Source organism: Leucoraja erinacea, chromosome 32 (assembly GCF_028641065.1).
Source record: "Leucoraja erinacea ecotype New England chromosome 32, Leri_hhj_1, whole genome shotgun sequence".
NCBI lineage: Eukaryota > Metazoa > Chordata > Chondrichthyes > Rajiformes > Rajidae > Leucoraja > Leucoraja erinaceus.
In genome coordinates this window covers 7286363-7311300 of record NC_073408.1, presented here as the reverse complement: position 1 = coordinate 7311300, position 24938 = coordinate 7286363, and the positions used below count along the sequence as shown (strand labels likewise).

The window sequence follows — 24938 nt, the reverse complement described above, 5'->3', positions numbered from 1 at the left end:
TGTGAACACTGATGTGTCATCTCCAGTCCGCATAGGTCCCGATGCGATCACCCTATCAATTCCCCACATGATTTTATACACCTCTACAAGATCATCCCTCAGCCTTCAGAGTTCCAAGGAATAAAGTCATAGCTTACCAAATCTCTCACTATAGCTCAGGCCCTTGAGTCCTGGCAACATCCTCGTAAAAGTATTTCATATTTTAATTGGATACTAAAGATTCAGTTCCTCCTGAGATGTTTACATTCAAAAGTTAGAACTATGGCTTCTTAATGTGCCTCCAATTGATAGCTGACCACTCAATTTAAAGTTACTTAAAATAATTTAATTTCACGGTTCATATTCAAGAAATAGCGTGAACTGCCAAGTTTTCCCAGAGAGCTCATTTAAGGCAATGGTGTTACATTAGGTAAAGCCAAAAGGTTTCTGTATGTTTGAGGTGTGCCTTCTCCCATAATAGCCAAGGAGCAAATCAATTCAGCTCTAACCAAGTACTATTTAATGTAAGTATGTAATGGGTCGCTTTCACCATAAATATTTTGTTGCATTTGAAGTTTGATAATTCTAGAATCATTACAAATTATATTGAAATCATGGACTTTAAAGAAAGCTTAAATAATGGAAATACAAATGACCACATTTTTCAGTTGCAAATTAGCTGCAGAGACACTGGGAATATATTAGGCTGAGGCTTTATGACCACTCTGAAATTGAACTAGAAAGCTGACAGAAAGAAGGAGCTATATGCACAGAAGGAACACTAATCAAATTACAGATCATTACATTTGCCACATGGCAGAAGCCTATGAGATTTGAATCCCAGCTAAATTTCAAGGAAAGTTCTCTTCTGTACATTATCTCAAATAAAGAACAGCAGTCTCTATTTTTCTTTCTTGAAGCAAGCAACATACCTGCTAAGCTTCTGTTTAATTTCCCATGCAATGTAAGTTTAATGTCTCTGCAAAAATACAGGGACAATCATGGTTGATAATTAAACAGATTCCTATCAGTCGTGGTGGAGAGAAGCAGAAGGACTTCATGTTGGCAAAGACAACATATAACTTCGCATTTAGAAAGTTAATACAATAAAGTAGTGAGTTGCCGAGTGTTTCTGCCCGTCTTAATCAGCCTGAAACTTAACTGCCTTGTTATTTTGGGTAATAACATACTTTTCATGATTGTGACCCCCAACAGTTCCTGAGCCGTTAACCTTATCCTCTGATAGTAAATGAAGTTTTAATTGCATGACATCTGTCCACACATTCATAAATAGGTACAGATTAATAGGATTTGTCATTGTGCAGCAATTGTAAAGAGAGACACTAAATATTCCATGTATAGCTTGTCTCAAAAAGAAAGATATTCTATTATCTCCAAAGCTATTCAGTATCTTAATGTATAAAAAACTTCCTTCATTGTTCTTTTTGCTCAGTGGGAGACCACATTTTGTCGATGATTGTATTAAAGTTAATTTATTAAATTTAAATGCAGTCATTACAGATGCACATCAACTATCGCATCACCAACTATAATCCTGCTGCCCTTGCCTACACGTCAATCAAGTTAATAAATGTGAAATATTAATCATTGTATCCTTGCTCATTCAGGGGATACTTCTGCTGTCCTGACATAATTCAATATCCTCACTCTGTGGAGATACAATCAATGAGATCAGTCTGATGAAGGATGCCAACCCAAAATGTCTTCTTAGTTTAAAGATACAGTGTGGAAACAGGCCCTTCGGCCCACCAAGTCTGCACCGATCAGTGACCTCCTATAAACTAGTTCTATCCTACACGCTAGGAACAATTTACCAGAAGCCAATTAATCTACAAATCTGCACATCTTTGGAATGTGGGACGAAACCGGAGCCCCCGGTCACAGGGAGAATGTGGAAACTATGTACAATCAACACCCATAGTCAGAATCGAGCCCGTGTCTTTGGCAATGTAAAGCAGCAATTCTACCGCTATGCCACTGTGCTGTCCTAAATCTGTCCATTCTTGTCATGAATACATCGCCGACTGCTTTGGTGCCACCTCCTGCACCCGCACACACTGAATGACTTAATTCACTTCACCACTAACTTCCATCCGGCACTCAAATACACCTGGACCATTTCCGACACTTCCCTACCATTCCTTGACCTCACTATCTCCATTGCAGGTGATAGACTTCTGACCGACATCCACTATAAACCCACTGACTCCCATGGCTGTCTGGACTGCACTTCTTCCCACCCTGCTTCCTGTAAGGACTCCATCCCCTACTCCCAATTCCTCCGTCTACGCCGCATCTGCTCCACGGATGAGGCGTTCCACACCAGGACATCTGAAATGTCCTCATTATTCAGGGAACGGCGCACCAGGGTCTCTTCCATACCCCGCAACACTGCTCTCTATCCCCATCCCCCCACTCGCAACACGGGCAGAGTCCCCCTAGTCCTCACCTTTCACCCCACCAGCCGTCACATACAACAAGTAATCCTCCGTCAGTTTCGCCACCTCCAACGTGACCCCACCACTCGCCACATCTTCCCATCTCCCCCCATATCTGCCTTCCACAAAGACCGCTCCCTCCATAACTCCCTTGTCAATTCTTCCCTTCCCTCTCGTAACCACCCCCTCCCCGGGCACTTTCCCTTGCAACCGCAAGAGATGCAACACTTGTCCCTTTACCTCCCCCCTCGACTCCGTTCAAGGACCCAAGCAGTCGTTCCAGGTGCGACAGAGATTTACCTGCATCTCCTCCAACCTCATCTATTGCATCCGCTGCTCTAGATGTCAGCAGATCTATATCGGTGAGACCAAGCGGAGGTTGGGCGATCGTTTCGCCGAACACCTCCGCTCGGTCCGCAATAACCAAGCTGACCTCCCGGTGGCTCAGCACTTCAACTCCCCCTCCGACTCCGTCTCCGACCTCTCTGTCCTGGGTCTCCTCCATGGCCACAGCGAGCAACACCGGAAATTGGAGGAACAGCACCTCATATTCCGTTTGGGGAGTCTGCATCCTGGGGGCATGAACATCGAATTCTCCCAATTTTGTTAGTCCTTGCTGTCTCCTCCCCTTCCTCAGTCTCCCTGCTGTCTCCTCCCATCCCCCAGCATTCGTGCTCCTCCTCCTTTTTCCTTTCTTGTCCTCGCCCCCCCCCCCCCCCCCCCGATCAGTCTGAAGAAGGGTTTTGGCCTGAAACATTGCCTATTTCCTTCGCTCCATAGATGCTGCTGCATCCGCTGAGTTTCTCCAGCTTGTTTGTGTACCTGTCATGAATACTGCCTGTCTCGCTGAGTTCCTGCAGCAGTTTGCGTTTCCCTCTCATTCTGAGACTGAGTGGATCACTATCTTGTCCATTATTCCAAATCTCACCCAAAGACGAGCTCAAAAGTGTAGCTGGGTGTCTCCAGTACGGCGCTGAAAGAGTGCTGCACCACTGGATATGTTGTCTTTCAGTTGAGACATCAAACAGAGATCTCAACAACTCTCTGGTTGACTTTAAAGATCCCATGACACTGTTTTGAAGAAGAACATGATGTTAACTCCAGTGTTCTGGCCGAATATTTATCCCTCCTTCAACATAGTTGAAAAGAATCACTTGCTGTCAGTGGGAGATTACCGAGCATGAATTATCTGCTGAGTATCCTACATCCCAAACAATTATGCTCAGAAAGTACTTTATTGGCACTGAATGGCTTTGAAACTCCCTGAAAAGGATATAGAAGACACGATAGAAATTTAAACCTTTCTTTTTCTTTTGAATTCTCAGATTATGCTATATGAAATTGAAAATATTACTATAATAGCATTTGACTAGCTTCATTACCGCATTGTGAGCTTTAACCCACCAAAGTTATATCTGAAATACAATTGGATTTCAAAGTTAAATACTTCAATTCTTCTTTCACTTTCCCTCATTTACCATCCCCTTTCTATCTGGCCCATTTCTTGCCTCGTCAATTAAAATTGGAACTACAGTTTTACTCATCTATTTATTTCATTGGTAAAATGTTCAATCTTCCACTTACATATAAAATCCTGAGAATTGTTCTCAGGAGGACTCGGAGAAGATGTTCCTCCTGCTGGACTTTCCGGAACTGATGGTCACTGCTTAGAAATGGTCACCTGTTTAAAACAAAAACAATGTCTATTGTCAGAGGTTGCTGGTAACAAGGTTTGGATGTTTTTACGTATGGTCAACGTAAAAATGTATTATTTTAAGATCCTTATGTGTAAACATTTTTTTTCTCCACATTGAATCTAGCATGATATGAACCTCTGCTGAAAAATCAGGATTTGTTCTTACCCATTGTGTCCACAAATCGTTTTCCATTTAATAGAACAGACATCTGCCCCTTCCTCTCCCAGTATTTATAAATATTATCGATATTTATATATAAAATGTATTTCATATTTATTGGCCATTGTAAATTATTTCTGGTGTGTAGGTGATGTAGTAGCCATTTAGCTTCACTCAGTATGTTATAACTATAACCTGTTACCTTTAAATGTTATCTGCCTGTAATTATGTGGGCGGGATTTATGCGTAGTCTGAGGCGTGTTTGCGGCTGGCATTCTCGCGCAGACTCCCTAGTAGTTAGTTTAGTTGGAAGAAGCATGGGGAGAGGTCACAGCTTTCGACCATGCACGAGTATGGCCACGAGTCAGATTAAAATCTACTTATACAAGAAGAAGTTTGGATGAATATCTTACTGTTTTTTACTACCTGTACCTCCATTCTTGCCTGTAATTACTAATTGTGGACAATTGTATTTACAGAGACCAATAAGATACATAACCTGGAACAAAAGGAGAACAAACAATGTGTTGGAGGATGTGTTGAAGAGCCTCCTTACTTGCAATCAAGAAGGGTTGCTATGGATGTAATCCCAATTATTCAATTTACGTTATGCATCCAAAACTAAAGAAACTCATTCAACCAGTCCCGGTAATATCTGCAAACCAAAACAAATCCTATTGCCACGCTCCTTCCCAAAGCACTGCACCCTTCCTTTAATCATCACCAATCTTTGAAAATGAAATGGCTTTTCCATAAATCCCATCTTGTAAAAAAGCAATCTATGTTGCATTAATGCATTGAAAAGAGGTGAAGGTTGCCAATAAATTTCAACCAGCTGCAGGATTGAAGCCATAATCTCAGCACCATTCTGACTCTGTTGTCTTTGAACTTGGGGAAAGATGCCTACTATAGGAGGAATATGCTGCTGCATCAAGAGATTCCTGAAGCAGTTTTAAACTTGGGTAACGCATTGAGTGATCAAAGCTTAACACGGTGAATTGAGTCATTTCTCTGTTGGTGTTCATGTTAAAATATAATAATGAAGAGAGTTTAGAATCTTTATGTCCAAATTCATGATTGATCTCCGCTGTTTATCTGTAACATTTGACATTCCTAAAGATTCTGGCAAGGCCCCTAGCTCAGCTGGCTCACTATTTCAAGCTTGCTTCTTCTTTTGCCATCATTATACACTCATACTGTTTTTCCACAATTGGCATACAAAATAATGTGGTACAAAAAATAATGCATACATGTAAAAATCGCTAGCATTAAATTTTACTTAAATGCTAACCTGAAATTTATGCTCACTTTACTGACTGCAAACCATTGGCATTTGAAAGTGGTATACCAAAATGGCAGGACTGTTTATAAGACAGGAATTTACAGCATTGAAATGGGGAAATAATGTATTCTGAGTCAATATTCTGCTTAATAGTGTAGCCACGAGCAGAATTTGTAACATATTTTACAACAACTAACATTAAAGCATATTAAATATTAAAAACTGGGACCAAACATAAGAGTGGAAGAAATTGCAAATGCAAACAAAATAAGGCATTGGTCCTTAAAAATGCATAAATGTTATGTTTAACATTACACTATAAACAGGTCCAGACTCCCTCTGTCACATCTGTCAATCTCCTACGAAATATGACTGCAGAAGGAAAAAAATACTGCACAGGATCCTGTGACAGTGAAGCAGAGCCAAAGAGACATTAATACAATTGCACATTATAACACAGCGTCATAATTTTAATGCAAGAATAAACTATGATGCCTAATTACATTGTAAGATTTACAATCTGGGTATGAAAAAGAATTGGTGCAGGAAAATCAAGTCGGTGAAGCTATACAGTGTGGAAACGGCCCTTCGGCCAAAGTAATGCATGCCGACCATTATGCCTAAATGAGCTCGTCTCACTTGCTTGCGCCTGGCACTTATCCCTTCAAATTTTCCTATCCATGTATCTGTCCAAATGTGTTTTACATGTTGTAATTTTATCCACCCCTACCATTTCCCCTGGCACTCCTGCCATACCCGTACCATCCTCGTTATGGAAAAAGTTGCTTCTTGGGTTTGTTTTAAATCTTTCTCCGCACACATGAAATCTATAACCTCTAGTTTTAGACTCCACTCTCCTGGGGAGAAGACTGTTGTTATTCACCTCATCGATCCGCCTCATGATTTTATAAACCTCTGTAAGGTCACTCCTCAGTGACCCAGCCTATTCAGCCTCTCCTTACAACTTAAACGTTCCAGACGAGATGACATCATCTTTGTTATTTTTTGCACCATTTCCACCTCAATTACATCCTTCCTGTAGCAGGACGATCAGAACTTACACAATACTCCACATGTGGACTTAGCAAAGTCTTGTATGGCTGTAACATGACATCCCAACTCCCGTAATGTCAATGACCGATGAAGGCAAGCATGCCGAGCAGCTTTGTCACCACCCTGTCCATCTGTGTCACCAGTTTCATGGAATCATGAACCTGCACCCTTAGGTCACACACTGCTTGCTGGAATCCACACACCTACCTTTCCAATACACAGCTCTCACAGAGTGTCAGGGGTTATGGGGAGAAAACAAGAGAAAGCGGTTGAGAGGGAAGGATAGACCAGCCATGAACGACTGGCGGAGTAGACTTGATAGGACAAATGGCCAAATTCTGCTCCTCTACCTTGTATACATAAACAGCTGATCAAATCCAGAAGCCTTGGCTACCTACTTGAATTAATGCAGGGCAGTCAGGAATAGATCCCGACAACTCATCTGACAGAAGTTGGTGCTTTTGTAGTTTAGGTTACAGACCCAATTGCAAAAACAGATTCTGTAAAAAAAAATGTGCTGCTTGGAAAAGTCAATAGAGGCGTAAATAGCCTCGGAGATTACATTCAAAAATATGCTGACAGCGCAGGAGACTTAGCGATATATATTAAAGAGTGAGCAGAATGCATTACATACTGTAGGAAGATGATCTTCCTCAGACTGCTGAATGATGTCTATTACAAAACATTTTTATGACATTGATAGTCATTTTTCATTAACTTTTATAGCATCACATCCCAAGTTATTCAACTCTGCTGCTCTTTTTATCATCTACATGCTGACTGACTGTTGGCAACTCCGAGGTCCATTTTTCTGCTGTTGATCTCCTTCCTACTGGATATCTTACGATAGAAATGTGTCTAAAGCAGCCTTGGAAAGAGGTATATATGTCAATTATCTGCATTTGCAAATGCTTTTCATATGGTTTTCATGATTTCCTCTTCTCTTTCTGAATGTCGTCTATCTGTCTCCATGTAATGTTCGTAATCACATCCTTTGTGCATTATCCACTGAAAAGCTGCCTTCATAATTCTCACTGCAACCCACGCTGATTTTTTTAACTGAGGGATATTTTCTTCAAATTTTACTCTGTGTTTGTGCAAATGAATAGTTTAGTCTAGCTTCACATATGTGTAAAAAGGAGTAAGTGGCACTATCCTGCAAAAAAAAAAAAGGATTATTTAATACAAAACACAAAGTGATGGAGGAACTCAGCAGTCAGCCAGCATCTAAGATGGAAATGACATTTTGGGTCAGGACCTTCTTCAAACCTGAAACGTCATCTGTCTATTTCCTCCAAAGATGCTGCTTGACTTATTGAGCTCCTCCAGCATGTGTGTTTCGCTCAAAATTCCAGCATCTGCAGTTCCCCGTGTCTAGAAGATAATTTAATCTTCAGATTGTTTACAAAGCAACAAGCCTGCAGTTTATCAAGGGGTGAAATGTGAAGCTGCAGTACAATAAATAATATCTGATCGTCATGTAAAGTGCTGGAATCAGCATTGATGGAACAAAAGAAAAAAGATAGGCTGCATTTCAACAGCTTAAATTCTATTCAGGATATTGGAAAGTGTTAATTGAATTATTCAATTGATATTTGGAAGAGTGATGCTGATTGAGGAATATGAGTTGGCCTAGGATTCCAGTGAGAACTCCCCTGTTCTTATAAATAGATTCCTTCATGTCCACCTGAGAGAGCAGGCACAGCCTTGCGATTAGATTATATTCCACAGCATCTTGTCCACAATGCACATTCTCCCTCTGTATGGGATGTCCTTCATATTGTACTGCACCTCCTCTGTGCTGTATTATGTGCGGAACTACACCTCCCTCACATTGCACTGTGGAGAATGAAGAATTGATGCTGCAGTGTTATTTTGCTTGTGCTGCAGAAAATAACCTGCAGTCCTAAAAAAAAGTATAACTGGCTTATTATTTAAACTTGATTGCATTTCCAGCTGAAACAAAGTATTCCATGCATGATGCAGAACAGCAATACCCAAATGAGAAAAAAAACAGAAGAGACAATTTCACACGATAAGGCTCTCTCACTGCAGAGATGAAAACTATTCAGCTGAGTGCAAGTGTCCATGAATCACACCAACTTCTTTCAGATCAGGTCTTATACTCAGGACTTGACAACTTCTTCAGCTCTACTTAAGATTCCATTGTTCCCCATTTTCCTGCCGAATCTCACCCTTTAATCGGGCACGGCAGAAGCGGAGTTCTCTGTTTCATGATCCTGCTGTGTAAAGCAATGACAGTCAAAATCATTTTCATTGGCATCAAATATTTTACTTTACTCCTTCACTCTATGAGGCAGTCTAATATATTTCTTCTTTCATTGCACAACCACTCCAATATTCTTATAAAACAAAATGTGACGTAGGAAACAGGGAGGGAAGGAGAGCAGTCAGCCCTCTGAGCTTGCCTGCTGTGGTTATGGGAGTAAGATTTGGATTTATATAGCCCCTACACGTCCACTGCAAAACATCCTAAAGCGTAAAGGCTAGAACCATACAGCACAGGGACAGGCATTTCAGCCCACAATGCCCATGCTGAATGTGATGCCAAATTTAGCTAATCTCTTCTGCCCGCACATGATCCATATCCCTCCATATACATGTGCCCATCTAAAAGATTCTTAAATGCCATTATCGTATTTACCTCTACCCGCACCCCTACCAGAGGGTTCTAGGCACTCACCGCCCTCTGTGTACGGCACATGGGGTACCAATGAGGTACCTTTGAACTATATCTACCATTAAATGTAGGAATTGTATTGACACCCAAGTTTCATACAGCATTATTCCATATGGAGATGATGACCAAATGAACTATTTGTAATAATATTTCAAGAGAGAGCTAGATAGGGCTCTTAAAAATAGCAGAGTCAGGTGATATGGGGAGAAGGCAGGAATGGGGTACTGATTGGGAATGATCAGCCATGATCACCTTGAATGGCGGTGCTGGCTCGAAGGGCCGAATGGCCTACTCCTGCACCTATTATCTATTGTCTATGATATTCTGCAAGGCAAATATTGGTAAGCTACTGGTGATCAAAACATTGTTCAATTTAATAAGGATATAAAAGAGGAGGCATGCCCTTGGTTCAGCATTTTAACTGGAAAAAGACATTTCCGCAATCTGTGATCTAACTTGATTCAGCTACCCTCTCCCTATGTGTGGTGCAAGTTCTTTTACACTGAAAGTGGTGGGTGCTTGGAATGCGCTGCCAGGGATGGTGGTAGATACAGATATGATAGTGGCATTTAAGAGGCTTTTAGATAGACACATTGATGTGCAGGGAATGGAGGGATTTGGATCATGTGCAGACAGAGGAGATTGGTTTAACTTGGCATCATATTTGGAAAGGACACTGTGGGCTGAAGAGCCTATTCCTCTGTTGTACTGTTCAACTGTAGGTTTCTAGTATTTTCTTAGTTTTGAACCAAACATACAAGTCGCAAATCTAAATATAAATTTAATAATTGACCGAGCATCATTGACAGGATTAGCAGATTTCATTCACAGTGTAAAAATAAATTGCTATCTTCACTCTGAAAAGCCCAGTTATCTTGCCCAATAATCAGCTTAGATTAATTAATTCAGTGTGAAGAAGGGTCTCGACCCAGAACATCACCTATTCCTTTGCTCCACAGATGCTGCCTCACCAGCTGAGTTTCTCCAGCATTTTTTGTCTACCTTCGATTTTTCGAGCATCTGTAGTTATTTCTTAAACATCATAGATTAATGACATTGTTAACTTTGCTACTCTCTCCATAAAGGCTGCAGAGTGTTTCCAGGAGCTTCTGGTTTTATTTATACTTCCAAAACCTGCAGTGTTTTCCAGTATTAATCAACCAGAACTTAATTAAATGACGTTCTCGTGCAGTGACTGTTGTCGGATATTCATGGAAGAATTTTGTTTTTTCTGTTACTTTTTACCTTCATTTGTATTCTGGGCTTGGTCTCTCCCACTAGTCATCTGAACAAACCTCATGTGCTCTGAGTTCAAGGCCCCCAATCTTCAGGTGGCTTATATAGCTGAAGAAGTGTTTTTCGGCCCGAAACATTGCCTATTTCCTTCGCTCCATAGATGCTGCTGCACCCGCTGAGCTTCTCCAGCACTTTTGTCTACCTTCGATTTTCCAGCATCTACAGTTCCTTCTTAAACACTTTGTCTACTCCACTGCAAAATCTCCTCAAGGTATGCCTACTTTGAAGAAGTTCTCCTCCTCCCTCCAGAGACAGTTTCTCAACCTCCTAAAAGAGTCTGAAGAAGGGTTTCGGCCCGAAACGTTGCCTATTTCTTTCGCTCCATAGATGCTGCTGGCACCCACTGAGTTTCTCCAGCACTTTTGTCTACCTTCTATTTTCCAGCATCTGCAGTTCCTTCTTAAACACAAATGCTTGGTATTGTTATTCTTTATTATTGTCAGATGTATCGAGATACGGTGAAAAGGTTTTGTTTGTTTGTGTGTTATCCAGTCAAATTATACTGTACATTAGTACAATCAAGACCTACACAAGTGTAAAGAGAGCAATATGCAGAACATGGTGTTGCAGTGTTATAGTGTTGTGGTTTCAGATTAAAAGTCCAACAACTAACTCAATGTACATTGTGGTATTATATTCTTTAAGCAGGCGATTAAATGCAACTTCGACAACTTTTTTGATGTGGCCAAATAACTCGGTGGAATTAAATACTTCAACTGACTAGAATATCACTGTATGTTCAAACACCTTCAGAACATAGAACACTAGAATGCAGAAATAGGCCCTTTGGACCATCATGTCAATGCCAATCTTGATGCAAATCTCAACTAACCCATTGACTGGTATCGTTCCATTCTCCTAACTGTTAATGAGTCTAAATGCCTTAAATGCCACTATCGTAGATGCTTTTACCGCTTCCCCTGGCAGCGCGATCCAGCAACTCTCTGTGTAAAAAACATACCCCACACATCTCCTTTACATCCCCACCCCACACCCGTCTCATCTTTTAGCTCCAGAGAAAACAATCCAAGTTGTCCAACATCGCAATATATCTAATACACTACAATCCAGCCAACATCATGGTGAAACTCTCTGTACTATCCAAAGCCTCCACCATCCTTCCTGTTGTGTGGTGACCAGAACTGCAAATATTGCCTTGTTTTATGCAACTGGAACGAGACTTGCCATCTTTTATACTCAATGTCCTGTCCCATGACGATAAACATGCTGTATGCCTTCTTTACCACCATATCCAGTTGCAACATTTAGGGAGCCATGGACTATAACCTCCATATCCCTCTGTACATCAATGCTCAAAGGGGTCATGCTATTTACTGTGCACTTTCCTCCTGCATTTAACCTACCAAAGGGCGCCACCACACACTTGTCTGCGTTAAACTTAATCTGCCATTTTTCAGCACAAATTTCCATCTGATTTACAACTCCAACCAACTTTCCTCTCATGTGCAAACTTACTAATCAGGCCACGACTATTTCATCTAAATCATTCATATACATCACAAGCAACAGACTTAACACCTCCTTAATATAAGCATGCCCTGGAATATCAACAGATTTCACCATCATATATGTCCTTCTCCTTGGTGAATATTGATGTAGAAATCAACATGGGCCTTACCTATTTTGTCCAGCTCCATGCCCCTTCGTCTTGAGTGGACTAGCTTTTCCTTAGCTATCCTTTTGCATATTCATGTTTACATATTCACATATTCTGTTGTGCTGCAGCAAGTGAGAATTTCATTGTCCCATCCGGGACATATGGCAATAAAAAACTCTTGACTCTTGCTTCTAATATACATTTTAATGATTTGGGATTCTTCTTAATCTTACTTGTCTAGAACATTTCATGGCTCTTTTTTAGTTGTTTCCTGTTTCCTTCATATCCTCAGGGTCCTTGTTTGATTTCAGCCTAAACCTTACATACAAGTTCTTGCCGCCTCACCGTGCTGCCTCACGTCTCTGTATTATATTACATCAACCATTTCTCAGCCCACCTGCCCAACCGATCAAGATCCTGCTACAATTTTTGACAACCATCTTCACGATCGAGAATACAACGCACTTTAGTGTCATCTACAAAGTTGCTAATCATGCCTGTACTTTCTCATCCAAATCATTGATATAGTTGACAAACAGCAATGGGCCCAGCACCGTATCCTGAGGCACATCACTGGTCACAAATTATGTCCAACAAATCATCTAGTAAATTTCTGCTTCAAATTGCCTGAAGCGCAGAACAGCTTCCTCACGACAATTTAGTGTTCAAGACACTCTTATGGCAAACAGACAGATAATTATAAACTTCCTCTTGTTACCGTAAGTTTCTCTGAACATTGAATCTGCCCTAACAATTCTTTTTGGAGGCAAGGTATTGGGAAGCATCAATTATTTATAAGAAACAGTTGGAAGAAAATTTGCTTTACATGTAAGGTTAATAGAACATTGAGTACTTTACTGCAAGATTATTGAGAGGCTATAACATTTAAAATGGTGCGCTTAATAAAGAGAACAGAAATAGATTCAAACAATGGACGGAGAAATGGCACTGAGTAGATATTTCCATTTCTATAGCTCATGTGAATGTCATAAATTCCTTAGCCTCAACATGAACAGGGGTCACATTACATTTTTTGAGGAGTTGTCTGCTGTGGCATTTTAACTTTTATAGTTATTCATGAAATGAAGACTTTGCTGGCAATGGCCAGCAGTTATAGTTCACAGTAATTGCCCTTGAATTAGAATGAAGAGACTAGGCTGTTATTCAGGCAGTGGGGGCTGAGGGAAGGTTTAATTAGGAACTATAACATTGCGAGAGGTGTTAGACTCGGTGAAGGAGATGGAGCTGTTTCCTTTAGCAGATGGCCAATAAACGAGTTTGCGGATGACAACACTATGGTAGTGCAGCTCACAAAAAATGATGAAACAGAGTACAGGAGACAAAGTACATTTTTTCCAAAGTAAAGTGTAAAAGGGCGCTCCTCTTTAAAGGTTGAATCATTCACAGAGATCCTCCATTATGTATAAAGTTCTCATTCTCTCTGGTACTTGGCACAGCATGTATTCGATGGGCTACTAAGTCCATCAATAGACGGTTGGAACATAGCCGCAATAACATTTTCATAAAGTAAGGTTCAAATTATTCAACGAGCAGTGACAAAAACATGCCATTGTATCAGATTGATGGACCTTAAAATATGCAAATGCATCATTATTACTATTGCTTATCAATATTTTGTACTTGGTGACCTATGTTATATTGATCATTATTTATTGATAAAGCAAATATTTTGTTATTGCATATTTATAAAACTGCTTTCTTTTCACTGACCTCTAATGGCCTGGAAAGTTCAACCCTTGAGGCATGCCTTTGTTTGCTTGTCTGAATAACTTATTTCTACCCTGAAAAATTTAGAACAAACAGCCATTTGTTTTCCTGGAGAAAAAAATGCTCCTGAGATGTGTTGCAACCTTTGATCATTCTTCCCCCATTTTTATTTCTAATGCAGTCCTCGGGATAAATTGCAGGCGATTTTCATTTCAAGCGTTTGTTTTAGAAAGCCCTTCCTTTTTAATGTCGTCTCTTCTGCCTCTCTCGACTTTTGGTGGGATTGAATCTCAGTGTTGATTTTTCATATTCACTCATGGGTTGTGGATGTTACAGGTAAGACCCACATAACTGCCCCGTGAGCTGAGCGGCTTTCTGCACCATTTCAGAAGCCATTTCAAGTGAATAACAGTGCTGAGTTTGGAGTCAATAAAGATCAGACAAGTGAGCATGACAAATTACCTTCCCTGAAGGACATTAGTGGACCAAGATTTTTACACCAGTTCAATAGTTTTATTATCATTATTGAAACTAGCTTTTTTTTAAATTCCAATATGTCAATTGCATATTGATGAGATTTGAGATCATGTCTCTGTTCTGATGATGTAGTCCTCTGGATGCCAATCCAGTAATTCACCAGTCAGCTACCATGTCAAGTAATTGACTGATTATGAAAGAAAGGCTTCACTCTTGTCCTCTACGAGTTCCCTTATTGTTTCACAGCCAATGTAGAACGTTTGCCTTCTTCAAAACACAAAGTGCTGGAGGAACTCAGTGGGTGAGGCAGCATCCATGGAAGGAAGGAATGACAGACAACATTTCGGGTCGGGACATTTCTTCAGAGTCAGAGTCACATGCTGCCTGACCCACTGAGTTCCTCCGGCACTTTGTGTTTTGCTCAAGATGCCAGCATTTGCGGTTTTTTATATCTCCGCCTTTGCCTTGTTGCCATGAACTGGAAAACGCATGTCATTTGTGTACAACAAAGGACATGTAATCTGTTTTCCGCTCAATTTGGAATAAGGGATACATACAGTATTGGCGATGATATCAAGGAAACAACTTGCTTTCCTTTAAAAAGTACAATTGGATCATGTCCATCTAAAAGTGTAAAAGTGAAGTCAGGGTCTCAATCCAGCAATTCATCCCAGAAGCACTGCAGTATAACATTAGATATTTGAACTTAAATTCTCCAAAAGGTGAGATCACATGGCATCCACTATGAGCTAAATAACTAGGTACAACTTTGGCTTGGTAGAAAGAGTCAGAGGGAAGTTGTGAAGAGTTATTTTTCAGATAGGAGGTCTATGACCACAGGTGTTCCGCAGCGATACTTGCCAATTCCCCTGCTGTTTGTCAAACATATGAATGAAGGTAGACAATATTGCTGGAGAAACTCAGCGGGTGCGGCAGCATCTATGGAGCGAAGGAAATAGGCAACGTTTCGGCCCGAAATGTTGCCTATTTCCTTCGCTCCATAGATGCTGCTGCACCCGCTGAGTTTCTCCAACAATTTTGTCTACCTTCGATTTTCCAGCATCTGCAGTTCCTTCTTGAACAAACATATGGATGATTTGGATGAGAGTGTAGGTGGCATGATCAGTAAGTCAGATGACACTACAATTGGTGGTACAGTAGACAGTGAAGAAAGTAGTCCAAGATTACAATAGGAATCAACTAGGGAAGTGGGAAAATAAATGGCAGATGGGATTTAACTCAGACAGGTGCAAAATGATGCATATTGGAAAGTTAAAACAGGGGGCAGGACTTACTCCCCCCCCCCCCCCCAAATATTCTGGTTACTGGTGCACTCTAATGAAGGGCTGTTGGACATAGAACACAGAACAGCACAGAAACACGTCCTTCAGCCCACAATGTCTATCCCAAACATGATGCCAAGATAAATTAATCTCCTCTGCCTGCACACTATTCTTATCTCTCCATTCCATATCTATTCATGTGCCTATCTAAAAGCTTCTTGAATGCCACAATTGTATCCACCTCCACCAAACATTCCTTTTGTACATGTTCTCAAGCAGATAACACTGGCAATTATTGCACGGCTTTCCAGAGCATCAGGCATGCCTTCTCAGCCAGGGTTTACAACAACACAGGGGTTCACTGGGATACAAATGATACAAATGATCAGATTAAAGGAAATCTGACCTGATGCAAATTCTTCCATACATTTTTAAGCATTTTCTAAGCTGTAAATAATAAAATGTTTCATGAGTCATTAATGACGATACAGTAAATATTACATTTGTTTAACTACAGCGATTGATGGGTGTTTATTGAATTAAATGAAAGAATTAGAGCAAGTATATGAATATCGAAACGGTATGGGTTAAAACAGAAAATAGTTATTTCTGACTTACAGAGAAATCGGCTTACAGACAATTCCCAGGAATGGAATATTTACGTAACCCAAGATCTGTCCGTATCTCCACCTCTTCACTTGCCCACACTCGCTGCCTCTGTCCCATGGACCCTTTGCATTGTTTACCTCTCTTAGTCTGTTCCAACTGAGCCTAACTAGCAGTGGTCCTGCATTATGCTCCATGTGGTTCCATTGCTTCAATTCACAGTCACAGCGAGATACTCTGTATTCTCAAAAAACGACACAAAGTGCTGGTCAGGCAGCATCTCTGGAGAAATGGATAGGTGACATTTCAGATTGGGATCCTTCTTCGGACTCAGAGTCTGATCAATGGAGCCAGAAAATGGACCAAATATTGTTTTAATCAACGCAATTGTTAATATTGAATCTAAAATTGATAGACATGTCAATCAAGGTATAATTAAGGCATGTATAGAGGCTAGCATTTTATCACAGGTCAACCATGCCTTGAGAGATGTTTTGCAGTGTACCTCAGTTTCTATTGCTCCATTTTGTTATAATTTACTCACTTTTAGAATTTCACTCCATTGTTCAGAGGTGTAATAGTATATTTTTTAAATACGTGTGATCTAGGATTGTATCTAAAACTTTTTAAACCATATTTGCAACACCTAAGACACATTCAAAACAAAACAGACTACATAGCTCCAATACAATGCAGTAGTAATATATTTTTACATTGAAAATTCATTACACAATACAGATAAAAATTAATAACATAAATATCTACCAGTGGATGCTAGATATACAATTTTAACTGCCAAACAATACCCAAATCTATGCAATGGATAAAAATCCTGCAAACTGTTGGCTGCAGATGTTTGCACAATGTGGCCATTTTATAAAACCACCATGATTACCTACAATAAAGTTTCAGCCCTTACAGCTTATACATTCCTGTCATTTTAAAAAAATCTACCTGATGGTCGTTCTTTGTATGCAACTATACTCCAGATTCAAATAAGCTCCTTGATAAAATATTTATTGCAAGATGGGGAGTTTATTTTTGTAGCTATCATTTCTTATTTGCAAGTAGTCATGATGTACTTGCACAAAGATGCTTACAAGGCCTGCTGAGCTGAGAGATGATGAGTATCGGTGGCACCAAACAAATCCACATCACCATCCATCTGGGGTACAAACTAGAGACTTAATTTGCAGTCATCACCATATCATAAATTATTCAGATGAGAAACTACTACCTTGTCTAAGCCACTTCCAAAGACAACTTAAAACATATCCCAGGTACATGGGAGTCTATAGCTTAAAGAATAAATTCCAATTCCTCCAGTGCAACTTGTATCAGGGACAGGCCTGTCTACAATCTGTTCTCAGTTAAATATTATTCTCTACATAGAACAGGGAATGCTGGGGAGCCACAGCAAGTCAAACAGTCGGTGAAAGAGAAACTGAGAACATTTTAGGTCAATGACTGACACCACTTCTGATAAAAGGTAGACCTGTAACCTTCATTCTATATTTTCCCCACAGATGCTGCCTGACCTGCTGAGCATTTCCAACGTTCTCTGTTTGATTTTGCAGCATTGCAGGATTTGACTTTTATCCTCAAATTGTTATTCGATTGTGCACAGACATGTTCACATACTTTCTCCAATGAGTCCACACTGACCATGAAACTCTCTGTATCAATCCTGACCCCGTGCCTTGTAGATGGTGGAAAGGTGATGGGAGGTGCGAATGATGGGCTGCTTGTGAAGAAGAACATGGCCACCAGAAGTACCAAAAGGAATGGCAGGTTTTGATGATGGAATGAGGTAACAGAGGTGTGGAGCATAAGCCACTTCCCTTTTCACTTCCAACCTGTCTTCCACCCTCTTCCACCTATAACTCCTAGTCGTATCCTTGTCACCTCTGGCCTTTGTCCATCCATCTGCCAATCAACCTCCCCCCCCCCCCCCCCCCCCCCACTCACATGTACCCAAATATCACCTGCCACTCTTTGTACCACGCTCCTCCTTTTTCACCTTTCTCCTTCCTACAAAAATCACTGAAGAAAGATTCCGACCAGAAATGTCACCTCCAGAGATGCTGTTACTCCAGCACTTTATGCTTTGCTTGTGATATTATTTGCTCATTCATTAAATCCAGACACATATTGTTTTCTAATTTGTCATCGCCAACACTTTTGTGTTTGTTTTAAGCACAGCAAGGATCATTAGGATGGAATATTTTATTTCCCGCTGTTTAAAAAAAGAAAGGCTTTCTCTGTGAGATGCTACCTTAAGGGTCACTGGGCTTTCATTTTCAAATTTATGGATAGGAAGAGGTTAGAGGGATATAGGCCAGATGCAGGCGAATGAGGCTAGCCCAACTTGGTCAGCATGTTCAAGGTGGGCCAAATGGTCTATTTCCATGCTGCACAGCTCTATAGCTTAGTTTCTTGGAGTTACAGATTCATTACAAAATAGGCGCTTCACTAGCTGGTGAATAGTAGTAACCATTTATTAACTGCTGACATAAGGAGGAAAGCTGCAATGCTCTTGACGGGTTAATGCCCACCTTAGCTGACATTACCACTAAATATGGAAACCAGGGCTGAGGACTTCAACTATGGTCTCTGATGCTAAATGTGTGCGAACATTCTGGCCAGTGGCTGTATTCAATTGCATTGAAGTCAATGAATCTGAACACAGAGAGCCCAATAAAACTGGGAGCTGATGCTTGTCCATGCCGTTAGTGTCAACAACCAGAGGTTAAACAAAATCCACCATGTGTGGTCTTCCACAATGTTGGGGCATAAACTTCCTCAGGTTCAGGAGGAAAGATACAAGTGTTTATTTGCCATACGCACCAGATATGAACCGAGACAATGAAACTCTCACTTGCTGCAGCTTTACAGGCACATCACATGCAACAAGAACAGAAATAAACATGCAATTAGTTATCTGTTATTCCGAAATGGGATTTTGTGCGAGGAACATTATAAATGTTCAGAAGTGAAGGAAGACTGAAGACTGAAGACACGAGGAGGTTGCCGATCAATGGGATTTCAGAAAGAACTTTACAGGTATTTAATTACATTAAGAATAATTAAGAATCAGGACAATCATTTAGAGACAAACACATTCACCTTGTGTTTGTAAGTGTGTCTCAGTTATCACTGGTGATGTTTTATGCTTCTGAGAAGGTTTAGCCAAATGATTTCAGCTAAGGGCCAACAAGATTAATGCAAAAGGCCAATTAAGAATGAACAACTTTGCTGTGGGGCTGAAATAACATTTAGACTGGGCAACGAAAGTAGATTTCTTGACCTAAAGCACATTAATAAGCCAGAGGAATGGCTACAATAATCCAAACAGGTTTTTTTAATCCATTTTAAAAACATTTAGTAAGTGAATTAAATTCTGCTACAGTTTAATACTGATCAGTTTATCTCTCTAGATCAAGAGTTCCCAACCTGGGGTAAATTTCACCTAACCAGGGGGTAAATTTGTTGATTCTGGATTTGTACTTTTTTTTCATTGACTGACTGCGTTTGGTTCTGGTATACCGGTATCTGTTCATCATTAGTTGTTCATAAATGTGCTATTAAAGTTGCCGGGGTAAATGGGACGAAAAAGGTTGGGACATACAGGTTTGTAGGTTAATTGAGTTGGTATAATTGTAAAATTATAAAATTATTGTAAAACTGCCCTAGTGTGCATAGGATAGTGTTAGTGTGCGAAGATCGCTGGTTGGCACGGACTGGGCGGGGCGAAGGAGCCGTTTCCGCACTGTTTCTCTAAGCTAAACTAAACTCTTATCCTTGGTATGATTGTGCCTGATATGTAGTAGGATTGTCACCAAACTACGCAAAAAATAGAATTTCCCTGTACTTAGCTACACGTTACAATAAAGTACCATTGAACCATTGTATCTTCAGTTGACATTTCTTCAATTTCACTTTACTGCATGTTATTGCTAAGCCATCGCTCTTTTAGATTCAACAACTTTTGCTAAAGGCTTGAGATATTTTTAGTATTTCCCTTTGATTTTGTCTCATCCACTTCAATGTCACTTGCTGGAGATAATTCAAAGCCTGTAAGCGGACTTAAACAGTCAGCTGTATCACAACGAGGAGCACAGAAACATAGAAAATAGGTGTAGGAGTAGGCCATTCGGCCCTTCAAGCCTGCACCGCCATTCAATGGCTGATCATCCAACTCAGTATCCTGTACCTGCCTTCTCTCCATACCCCTGATTCCTTTAGCCACAAGGGCCACATCTAACTACCTCTTAAATATAGCCAATGAACTGGCCTCAACTACCTTCTGTGGCAGAGGATTCCACAGATTCACCACTCTCTGTGTGAAAAATGTTTTTCTCATCTAGGTCCTAAAAGACTTCCCCCTTATCCTTAAACTGTGACCCCTTGTTCTGGACTTCCCCAACATCGAGAACAATCTTCCTGCATCTAGCCTGTCCAACCCCTTAAGAATTTTGTAAGTTTCTGTAAAATCCCCCCTCAATCTTCTAAATTCCAGCGAGTACAAGCCGAGTCTATCCAGTCTTTCTTCATATGAAAGTCCTGCCATCCCAGGAATCAGTCTGGTGAACATTCTCTGTACTCCCTATATGGCATTTGCACCTCCATCAGATTGAAGTATCACTCCAGAAACATGAGCATAAAAATCTATCCTGATGCATCAGTGTGGTGCTGAAGGAGTGTTGCTCTCCTTGAGGTGTGCATCTGTGGATGAAGTATTAAGCTATGGACTGTATGCTCGCTCATGTAAACATATCAGATGGCACTGTTAGGTCTTCTAGTCAGTGGTTCTCTCTTAATCAGCATTGCTTAAACCATTTATATATTTACCACCTTCATTAGTGAGAGCTTGCTGTGCACAAATTATCTACTGCAAGTCTGATATTGCAACAGTGAGTCCTGTTTTATTGGCAGTACTGGCTTTGGTGATGTTATGAAATGACATGAAAGCTACAATAGAAATGCAAGCATTTTCTTTTCTTAAACAGTTGATTGAAAATTATCTTAATTTCTGATCCATTTGGATTTTATTATGTTTGAAGCTCATCCTTGCTTTTTTTGAGTTATGAGCCTTTCATGCTCACGGGAGCATATTGATGTAATGCTCCATATTTATTGTGTACTTTGTTTATTGTGAAAATGTCAAATAATGCACTTTTAATTTCTGTTCAGATTAATGATCTGTAGAGTCAGCTTCCTGGCATTTTGATTTGTTTCCAGACCTTTAGCAAGGAGACGTGCTTAAAATGAAATTGCTTTCTTCATTGAAAACAGAAAGCAGTTGATAGTGCTTACAGCGTGAAAAATAACACACAGACTAAAGAAAAATCCGACTTTGATTTGGAGATATCTCTACTGAAATGGGAGCAAGACAATGTTCTACTTTGCATTTGCCATTACACTGGCAGCATTCTACAATGAAGCTACGATTCACAAAATCCAGAAAAGGATCCAACATTTTGTAAAATAATTTCAATTTAAATCATGTTTAAATTTATACTAAAAGCAGAAAATGCTGGAGTTCCTAGAATTCATGGAAGGAGAAACAGAGTGAACATTCCTGGTCAGATATTCTTCATCCAGCTGTTTTGTACTAATGTTGGAGACACAAGGAACAGCAAGTGCTGGAATCCTGAACAAAACAAAAAGTGCTGGAGTTACTCAGCAGGTCAGGCAACATCTGTGGAGGGAATGGACAGGTGATGCTTTGGGTCGGGACTCATCTTCAGACTGATTGAAGTAGAGTCCGGACCCGAAACATTGCTTATCCATTCCCTCCACAGATGTTGCTTCGCCCGCTGAGTTCCTCCAGCGCTTATGTTTTGCTTGTAGTATTGTTTGTTCATTCCTTAAATCCACAAACATATTGTTGTTTAATTTCTGTATATGTACATCAAGAACAGAGGTTTTCTTCTTGACATTTTCTCATATACCACTTGAGCCTCATACCGTACATTGTATAACTCACAAGAATGTAAAAACAGCTTTCATGGCTCCGATGAAGAACACTTTCTGTTTTATTGTAGCAATTGGCTTTTCACACTCATTGCCACCTCTTGGGATCTGGTGATCCCAATAGAGGCACAGCTGTGTTTCTGGAGAAAATGGCAAGACTTCAACCTACTCCAAAGCAACCAACTATTTCTAAATGTTGTGATGTCAGGAGTTGGTGCACAAAGAAACTCCCACCAACACATCATGATAATGAGCTGGTAATCTGTTTTTAATCATGTCAATATAAAGATATTAGCAAGGAAATTAAGATTTAGAAACATAGAAACATAGACAATAGGTGCAGGAGTAGGCCATTCGGCCCTTCGAGCCTGCACCGCCATTCAATATGATCATGGCTGATCATCCAACTCAGTATCCTGTACCTGCCTTCTCTCAATACCCCCTGATCCCTTTAGCCACATGGGCCATATCTAACTCCCTCTTAAATATAGCCAATGAACTGGCCTCAACTACCTTCTGCGGGAGAGAATTCCAGAGATTCACCACTCTTTCCCACGGAATGCCACAATTGTATCCGTCTCCACCAAATATTTATTTTGTACATGTTCTATAGAACAGGAGCTGCACGCCCTCCAGATGTACAGCAGGCTGGTAATGTGATTACTATCAGCTCCGTCGAAAGCATGATGACATTTTCATTTCATAAATTAGATATCCTCAATTATTGTAACGTAACAGCTAATGCTAGGATCACCTTCTCTTTCTATCACACCCTCCTTGCCATGAGTAAACGTTGTATATACTCTTTACCTACGAGGGTCAATGCATCGAGAGTTTGAGGGGACGCGATCCTAAGTGAAAGGCCAGCTCACTTCCCTAACTGCAGCCCTGATGTCTCAGCGATGCTGAGCTGCCTCATCTACTGATGAACGACCATTTCACTGGTCCTGACTACTCGGACTCTACGGGCTGATCGCCACTTGAACACACTCTCCCTCTTTTATGCCTGGTACCTATGTTGGCTGATTGTTAATATTTAAAATGGGAGATTATTTAAAGTGAGGAAATCCAAGTTTTGAACATTTCCAGAACCCATGCTGAGTGAAAATTTCTGGATATCAATGTTTCTGTTGCTTTTTAGTCATGACCTAGAAGACACAAGAAACTGAAAATGCCAAATCCCTGTGGGTGACTGTGCTTCACGTTCCCTTCCAAGTATTGTCGAAAGGAGATGAGATTCTGCCTCTACTATCCTGTCAGGGGGCCAGTTCCAATACTCAAACCACCCTCTGCGTCCAAACATCTTTCCTCATCTCCGTTGTAATCTATCTACTGTAAATTTAAGTAACCTATTTTCTGACCGAGTCCTTTACTTATTCTAGGAAGGGTCTCCACAATTTTATACTTCATACGTAAATATTGGTTCTCCCTCCTCTTGCAAGGACAGCAATCCAAGCTGATTTAACTCATGAAGCTACAATTTTTCAGTCCTGGCAACATCTCTGTAAATTTCTTCTGTATCCACATCATTGCAATCACATCTTTCCTGTAAAATGGTGATCAAAATTGTATGCAGTACTCAAACTGTATGGAAGCTATTTCCAAGTTATCCTTTAACCACACTGTAGGGTCATCTTTGGCCACAATTGTTTAAGAAACTTCTCAATATGTTTTCTCAATTGCAATAAATGAAGCATCACTGATATTCCATGAGTAAAAAAAATAAAACATGCACATGAGTGGGGATATACAGATATCTAATTAATAATCTAAATTGGATAATTGGTCACTTATTTCAAGCATGCTATGGAATACTGTGGCATTTTATTGTAAATCAATTATATTTTACAAAAAAAGTAATGATGAAGTCATGGTTTGGAATGATGATGCCTAGACTGGCCAACAGAATCAATGGATAATTCTCAAATGTGGCAAGCAACTGTTGTTGACCATGCTTTTGCTCTTCTTCCTGGAGCATGCTTCACGTGTATGGAAGACAGGGAGAGCCAGCAGAGTAGTCTTGCATGGATAATATCCCAGCTGAGCCCACAGCTAGAAATGTACAGCTTCCAGCAGGGGTTACTGGACTGTGATCAGCACCAATCATTACGCTCCCTGCGGCCCATCAAATCAAGTGGAGCGTGGCATTGGCTGTTCCGGCTGAAATCCCTCGGCCGGGCATGGACTGAGGTTCAAATTCAAATACACTTACTGTCAGCATTAAATAGAAAATCTGCAAAGAGATTGTTCCATCAGCCAGAGCAGAATGCCACACTGACAGTAGTTCAGCAAACAGACTGTGCCAGCTGTGAATGAGTAAACAAGTCATGAATAATTTGCTCTGCCACAAGAATGGATCGCGGTTTCACAACTACCCAGAAATCTCTCTGTAGGGGTTGTCCTTGCACCTGACCAAAATTAATAATCAAAATCCATAAAACATTAATTCTTTTAAAACCAGAAAGAAAACATTGTGCCGTGAGGCAGTCATAATTTAAAGTGAGAATCAAGGATAAAAGTCACTGATAATTTGATTTTCTGAGCACAAAGAACAGCATTGAATGTAAATAAAGTTACAGCTACTAATGTTCCTTTTAATATAAAACTGTAGAAATGTAAATCAT

At 40.3% G+C, this 24938-nt stretch overlaps 1 long non-coding RNA gene across 3 annotated transcripts in view; it reads right to left on the bottom strand.

The window, feature by feature from the left end:
• LOC129712326 (uncharacterized) overlaps nt 1-24938 on the bottom strand; it is a 307129-nt gene that overhangs the window by 215518 nt on the left and 66673 nt on the right. For all 3 annotated transcript variants that reach the window (XR_008726038.1, XR_008726040.1, XR_008726039.1), the window contains exon 2: nt 4023-4119. This is a non-coding gene — a long non-coding RNA (uncharacterized LOC129712326). The remainder of the gene's footprint in view (nt 1-4022; nt 4120-24938) is intronic.